Consider the following 7,722-nt stretch of genomic DNA (forward strand, 5'->3'; position numbering starts at 1 on the left):
CCAGGAATGCTATCCATAGCAAGTACTGCTGCCTTCCCACTAGCATTAATCTGGATTAATTTTAATATCAAAATAAGCAGAGCCAGAACTCTTAAGTGGGCACTCCAATGTGGGGTGCAAGGTGTCCCAAGCAGGGTCTTACTCAAATCAAATGCTTCAAGTCCACCTTAAACTCCAATTACTTGGATATTCGTTCTTTTCATGCTACCTTAAAGTTCTCATGAGCTTTCTCCATTCCTCTTGCTTCTTTTTTTTTTTAATTCTGAGTATTTTCAAACAGCCTGTCTCAGTGCTCCCTGACTCTTCTGTTTGACCCATTCTGTTGTAAATCTTCCTTAGTGTATTTTTCAGTTGAAGTTAATATCACATAATGTGGAATTCAAGATAAAGACTATGTAAATTGTATAATCCAATGAATACAACACATTGGCACACTGAAGGATTAATTATGTTTTCCTGTTTCATATTCTGGCTTAGTTTGTGATTGTCACAGCAATTCTAAACAGAATGCTTATTTCCTCAGTGCCTGTAGACACTTCCCCTATTCTTTTTTTATTTTTTTAACTTTTATTTAATGAATATAAATTTCCAAAGTACAGTTTATGGATTACAATGGCTTCCCCACACACACACTTCCACTATTCTAGCACCAGAGGGCGCTCCAAGTCGAGGTTTGCTGCAAGTCTGCTTTTCCAGCGCTGTTGCTGCCTCAGACTCAGGATGCTCTGAACTCCTGTTTGCCCCTGCGGCTGGTTTGCCACTCAGATGAACTGAGGAGGCATCCAAAAGGAGTATCCTGTCCCTACAAGCCTCCTCCTAAGGTCAGCGCGCACCCAGACACTCAGTTCTCTGTGCACCAGTGATGCGGACCTGGAACCCAGGGCCTGCTGAGACCAACACAGCATGGATATAGGACCCTAGCCCACACCACCACGGTCTGTCTGCTGCTGAGATGGATGGACTCACAGCCTGGTGCTGCCACCATTGGCCCCAAGTGATGCTGGCTGGGATGAATGGGGCCATGAACTCCACTTGCCCTGGGAGACAAGTCCAGAAGTATCACCCACAGGTGCTGGCCAGGGTATGGAGACTGTTAGGATCTGCACAGTGTTGGGTTTTATAGCCCAGCATTGGGTCCCAGGATCAGCCCTGTGGTTCCTTACTGTTTTTCCATGGATAGGGGAACAGTGATCGAGGAAGCCTCTTGGCTGTCCCGGCCGGCAATACACAAGGCCGCACTTGGGTCTCACAGCCACCAGCTTCTGTGCAATCTTGGGTGTGCACACCAGGCTCACAAATCTGGGAGTAATACACACCAAAGTGAGTCGATCCCATGGGGACACAGCTCTCCGCCCAATGCCAAAGCAACTCTGGAAGCTGTTTGAAAGCACTGGCTAGGGGCTTTATCATAATTTTAATAACAGTTCTTTTCATAAATGGATCATTCACACTATCCAGACTACTAGAGAATATATATGAGTAAGTATAGTGATTTTTAGTCAAAACATGATTTATCTCAACACTGACAAATTAAGCTCCATTCAGTCTGATGGAAGATGAGTCAGAACTGGTATTGGGCTTTAATGTCAAATATGCTGCAGGCCCATTTGCCTTATTTTTCTTAAAGAATATACTAATATCCTAATAAGTACCCTAATTACTATCTTTTTCCTGGAAGTACTTCATGACCCTACTGAATCAAGAAATCTGGACCATTAATTCTCTTTAAGCTTTCCTATTAACTATTCTATTTCTAGGAATTTGAGCATCTTACCCATGACTATTTAATGTGACCAATTCATACACCTCCTTGGAAAGATTTCTTACCTGTGACTGTGCATATGACATATCTCAGTACCCATCTTACTATCAAACATTCTAGCACAAACATAAGAAATACCCATCTATTCACAATGCTGAGGGGCCAGTGCTGTGGCACAGTAGGTTAATCCTCTGCCTGTGGCACCGGCTCCCATATGGGCGCTGGCTTGAGTGCTGGCTGCTCCACTTCTGATCCAGCCCTCTGCTATGGCCTGGGAAAGCAGTAGAAAATGGCCTAAGTCCTTGGGCCCCTGCACCCATGTGGGAGACTGGGAAGAAGCACCAGGCTCCTGGCTTCGGGTCAGTGCAGCTCTGGCCGTTGGGGAATGAACCAACGGAAAGGAAGACATTCTTCTCTGTCTCTTCCTCTCACTGTCTGTAACTCTACCTCTACAATAAATAAATAAAATAAAATATCAAAACAAAAACAAAACAAAATGTGCTGAAGGAAGAATCGTGTCAACCAAGAATACTGTACCTGACAAACCTGTCCTTCAGAGTTGAGGAAGAGTGTGGTACAGTGAGTTAAGCTGTCACTCATGACACTGGCATCCCATATCAGAGTGCAAGTGGGAGTCCTGGCTGCTCTACTTTCAATCCAGCTTCCTGCTAATGCACCTGAGAAGGCGGCAGATTATGGCCCAAGTACCTGGGTTCCTGCCACGAGACTTAGATGGAGTTATTGGCTCCTGGCTTCAGCCTGCCCCAGCCCTGTTTGTGTGGCCATCTGGGGAGTGAACCAGCAGATGGAAATAAAATAATGACTAGAGTTACCTCATATGAGGTTGTCTGTGCTGTTGTTCAACACTTTTCTTTTCTTTCTTTCTTTCGTTTTTTAAGATTTATTTTTCTATTTGAAAGGCAGAGTTACAGAGGCAGAGGTGGGGGGAGTGAGGGGGAGAGAAAGAGAGAGAGAGAGAGAGAGAGAGAGAGAGAGAGAGAGAAAGGTCTTCCATACGCTGATTCACTCCCCAAATGGCTGCAACTGCTGGAGCTGGGCCAATCTGAAGCCAGGAGCCAGGAGCTTTTTCTTCCAGGTCTCCCATGTGGGTTCAGGGGCCCAAAGACTTGGGCCATCTTCTACTCTTTCCCAGGCCATAGCAGAGAGCTGGATTAGAAGTGAAGCAACCAAGACTCAAACCAATGCCCATATGGGATGCTGGCAGTACAGGTGGTGGCTTACTCAGTACGCCACAGCGCTGGCCCCTCAACACTTTTCAATAAACTTAGGTTTATTTCTGCTTTAAAATTTTTTTCCCACTGGTTAGTATTTCTATTTTTATGAAAATAACATGCTGTGTTTTGTTTTGTTTTTTTGTTTGTTTGTTTGTTTTGACAGGCAGAGTGGATAGTGAGAGAGAGAGAGACAGAGAGAAAGGTCTTCCTTTGCCATTGGTTCACCCTCCAATGGCCGCTGCGGCCGGCGCATCTCGCTGATCTGAAGGCAGGAGCCAGGTGCTTCTCCTGGTCTCCCATGGGGTGCAGGGCCCAGGGACTTGGGCCATCCTCCACTGCACTCCCTGGCCACAGCAGAGAGCTGGCCTGGAAGAGGGGCAACCGGGACAGAATCCAGCGCCCCAACCGGGATTAGAACCTGGGGTGCCAGCACCGCAAGGCGGAGGATTAGCCTGTTGAGCCACTGCACCAGCCAACATGCTGTTTTTATTATAATGGCCTTATAATAATTTTGAAATCAAAGGCTTCTAGCTTTGTTCTTTTTGATAAAAATTGCTTTGGATATTTTGGATCTTTTGTTCCATATGACTTTTAGGGCTGTTTTTTCTATTTCTGTAAAACATGACATTAGAATTTTGATAGGAATTACTTTGCATCTGTAGATCACTTTGGATTTTATGTACATTTTAATAATATTAATTCTTCCAATCGATGAACATGGTTTGTTTTTCCGTGTGCTTGTGTTGCCTTCAATCTCTTTCATTAATGCTTTACAGTGTTAAATGTGCTGATGTCTCACCTCCTTGGTTAAATTTACTCCTAAGTATTTTTTTGATGCTATTACAAATGGAATTATTTTCTTGATTTCTTTTTCAGATAGCCCTGTTGTTAGTGTATAGAAACATCACTAATGTTTGTATGCTGGTTTTGTAACCTGCAACTTTACTAAATTTATCAGTTATACTAGTTGTTGGTGGGTTTCCTATAAGATCATGTCATCTACACACAGGACTAATTTCACTTCTTCCTTTCTGATTTGGATGACTTTTCTTTCTTTCTCTTACGTAATTGCTCAGGCTAGGACTTCCAATCTTATGTTGAATAAAAATGGAAAGACTGTCTTGTTCCTCATCATAATGACAAGCTGTCTGCTCACTGCTGAGTATGATGTTGGCTATGGGTTGGTCATATGTGAGTAATGATAAAACTTGAACTTTTCCTCTCCCACTTCTGAGTCTTAGAATAACTATCACTAAATTCAGGTATAATCTTATAACATGACAAAAGTTAGCACTAATTGAAACTTTATGCCAAATATCACTATCAGTTTATACAATCACAGTGTTAATAATTGTTCTATTAATTTGAGTAGGAGGTTGAGGAAGACTTAACTTAGTAATGCAAATCCTAGCCTACTCATCAATTGCAAGATAGGATGAACAACACAATCTTCATCTATTTTTCTTTTCAAATAGAATCATGGAAGTTTTTTAAAAAGATTTATCTATTTATTGGAAAGGCAGAGTTACAGAGAGGCAGAGGCAGAGAGAGAGAGAGAGAGAGAGAGAGGTCTGTCATCTGCTGGTTCATTACCCAGTTGGATGCAACAGCTGGAGCTGCACTGCTCCAAAGCCAGAAGCCAGGAGCCTCTTCTGGGTCTCCCACGTGGTACAGTGGCCCAAGGACTTGGGCTGTCTTCTACTGCTTTTTCAGGCCATAGCAGAACTGGATTGGAAGTGGAGCAGCCGGGACTCAAACCAGTGCCCATGCCATACTGCAGGCAGTGGCTTTACCCACTAGGCCACAGTGCCGGCCCTGGAAGCTTTTTTAAAAAGATTATTTATTTGAGGCTGGCGCCGTGGCTCAACAGGCTAATCCTCTGCCTAGCGGCGCCGACACACCAAGTTCTAGTCCTGGTCGGGGCGCCGGATTCTGTCCCGGTTGCCCCAGCTCTCTGCTGTGGCCCGGGAGTGCAGTGGAGGATGGCCCAAGTCCTTGGGCCCTGCACCCCATGGGAGACCAGGAGAAGCACCTGGCTCCTGCCTTTGGATCAGCACGATGCGCCAGCCGCAGTGCGCCGGCCGTGGCGGCCATTGGAGGGTGAACCAACGGCAAAGAAAGACCTTTCTCTCTGTCTCTCTCTCTCTCACTGTCCACTCTGCCTGTAAAAAAAAAAAAAAAAAAAAAAGGATTATTTATTTGAAAGGCAGAGTGATAGAGATGAGATAGAGAGGGCGAGATCTTCCATTCACTGGCTCACTCTTTAAATCTGTAGCAGGGGCCGGCGCCGTGTCTCACTTGGTTAATCCTCTGCCTGCAGCACTGGCATCCCATATGGGTGCTGGTTCTAGTCCTGGCTACTCCTCTTCCAGTCCAGCTCTCTGCTGTGGCCCAGAAGGGCAGTGGAGGATGCCCAAGTTCTTGGGCCTCTGCACCTGCATGGAGACCGGGAGGAAGCACCTGGCTCCTGGCTTTGGATCGGCACAGCGCCAGCCGTAGCGGCCATTTGGGGGGTGAACCAACGGAAGGAATTCTCTCTGTCTCTGTCTCTCTCTCACTGTCTATAACTCTACCTGTCAAATAAAAAAAAATAGGAAATAAAAATTAAAAAAATAAAACATCTGCAGCAGCTGAAGCTGTGCCAGGCCAAAGCTAGAGCCAGAAATTCTATTTTCTCACAAACTTGTTGAAGTAGTCTTGTATATTTTCACCTTATCTTGATTCAAAAGAATCTCACATATTGTAACTTATTATCCTGGAATAAAAGGAACCATCTGAATATATAGGAATAGTATGAGCTGTAATATCTCTTGGTCCCCTAGGGTTTATAGTATAGGCCCACCACCATGCTTACAGACAATAATACCACAGCATAGTTCACAACAATTACCATAATTATTTCTATCCCTATAGGAGTAAAGGTATTTAGTTGATTGGCAACTTTGCATGGCAGTATTATTAAATGATATTTAGCCATTTAATGAGCCATAGGCTTTACTTTCCTATTTACTGTTGGAAGCCTAACAGGAATTGTGCTAGCCAATTCATCATTAGACATTGTTCATTATACTTACCATGTTGTAGCACATTTCTACTATGTTCTATCTATAGGAACTGTTTTTGCTTTTATAGGAGGACTTACACAATGATTTCCACTGTTTTGGGGATAGTACCCCAACCTGAGCTAAAATCCATTTTACAGTTATAATTGTGGATGTCAACCTCACTGCCTTCCCACATTTTGTTGCACCATCAGTCATGCCCCGATGATAGCCTCATTACCTGATACCTATGCAACACGCATGACTGTCTCATCGGTGGGGTCACTTATTTCACTAATAGCCAGTTTAGTAACAATCTTCATGATGTGAGAAGGCTTTGCTTCAATATGAGAAGTTTCAGTAATAGAGCTTGTAAGTTTGTGGCTCTCATCATAGCCTTATCTCCACTGTACTTGAACTAGTTCCACTAGAAGATTTTGAAAGCTGACTATGTTACATTATGTCGATGTTATAATGTCATTGTGAAGCTAAGCAGCATTACTTTTCAAAGACTGAGAGTGTCAACCCTTCCACAATGAAATGCCACAGTTAAAGACATCAACATGATTTATTACTATCATCTCAATAATCTTAGCATGGTTTCTCTTATTGTAATTAAAACTCAAAATACACCTATTCCTTAAAACCTTCATCAAAGAATATTGAAACATGTAATTATGATATCCCCTTGAGGAAAAAAAGAACTAAAATTTCTTCACCTCTTTCATTACCCATATATTAGAACCTATTGCTACTCTAATTACCTTCTTCTCAAATATTATCCATCCTGCCCCCAAGTGCCTGATTATTCTCTGCTCAACAGTGACTAGTATAACTAGTACTCAAATAATGCTATTTGATTAACTCATTTTTTTTTTTGACAGGCAGAGTTAGACAGTGAGAGAGAGACAGAGAGAAAGGTCTTCCTTCCATTGGTTCACTCCCCAAATTGCCGCTACGGCTAGCGCTGTGTCGATCTGAAGCCAGGAGCCAGGTGCTTCCTCCTGGTCTCCCATGTGGGTGCAGGGCCCAAGCACTTGGGCCATCCTCCACTGCCCTCCTGGGCCACAGCAGAGAGCTGGACTGGAAGAGGAACAGCCAGGACAGAATCCGGCACCCCGACTGGGACTAGAACCTGGGTGCTGGCACCGCAGGCAGAGGATTAGCCTAGTGAGCTGCGGCGCTGGCCATTGACTTGATCTTTAATACCAATTTATCTCTTGGCTCAACAAATGTACTGGGAACTGTTCACCAGAAACAGGTGAAAATTTTGAAGAAAACCCAGTAAGACCTACAATAAAAACAATACTTAACACAGTACAGTGTATGTTATAATTACTACATGACATTTAACCAAGGCTAATGACATGAAAAGTCATTGCTTTTTTTCAGCTGTAAGAACCCTGATGACCAACATTTGGAAAACCTGCCCCCTCATTATGATAATGAACCACTCATTCGTTGTCTTACCAGCCCCATCAGATATTTCAGCATGATGAGATTTTGGCCTCCTTTTAGTATTTAGTATTCTAGGTCAGCCCAGGCTAGCAGGAGCCATGCACTGTACACCAGACACAATAACCACATTCTCCTCTCCCCATATCTGCCAAGGAGTGAATGGCAGCTGAATCAGCCCATGTTGCTGTGCTAGTGGAGCACTCACCCTGTCCATCTGCTTATCTTA

The sequence above is a fragment of the Lepus europaeus genome, chromosome 12, assembly GCF_033115175.1.
Source record: "Lepus europaeus isolate LE1 chromosome 12, mLepTim1.pri, whole genome shotgun sequence".
Taxonomy (NCBI): Eukaryota; Metazoa; Chordata; class Mammalia; order Lagomorpha; family Leporidae; genus Lepus; species Lepus europaeus.